Here is a 783-nt window from a genome sequence, read left to right on the forward strand (position 1 = left end):
CAATTTTGGTGTGAGTACTTAGCTGTGGCCACACAGTGTTTTATTTTCATTTTTCTTTCAACCAGCTTGTGATATTACTCATCCTCCGAAGATCCCCCCAGTCTATCTCTTGTCTATTTCCCAGCCTGTCGGTCACACGGGCAAACAGAACCGTCGCTTAATTAAAAGGGCGGCCGCACGAGCGTTGTTTTTAAACGATAATTCCCGCGGTAACTTTAACTTTTCCCTTAACTTCTGAGTTCGCATAATATATAACTTGGTCGGAAGTAGAGGCGGATGATATGTATCATATGGAAATCGGCGAAGAGAGTCTGCTAAGCAAAAAAAAAACTTAACTTCACAAATTATAACAATCATATATGTTTCAATTAAGATGATCTTAAAATAATCATTGCACTTCAAGTCCATACATTTTTCAAGCGTCCGTGACGGGGGTAACTTCGAATGGCGGATCATATCACACACTGGTTGTTAAAGAGAGTTCGTGTGCCTGCTTTTACGCACCCGATTTCAGTCAACAAACATTTTTCAGTGAGGTCTTTAATCTCGACAAACTTCAGACTCTACGCGTGTAAACAATGATGACGTCACTGCAGTGTAGAAATAATAAACACACATAGGAAATGCAAGACTACAAGATGCAACATTCATTCTTAAAAATCATATCAAACTGAATTCTATACAGGATAAAATTGTTTCCCTCAACCTCCAATAAAATTGACGCAAGAGGACGGTAATGAGGTGGCGGGAAGTAGGAAATTTAGGTATTACTGCCAAACAGGT

This window comes from Penaeus monodon, chromosome 24 (assembly GCF_015228065.2).
Source record: "Penaeus monodon isolate SGIC_2016 chromosome 24, NSTDA_Pmon_1, whole genome shotgun sequence".
NCBI classification, from domain to species: Eukaryota; Metazoa; Arthropoda; class Malacostraca; order Decapoda; family Penaeidae; genus Penaeus; species Penaeus monodon.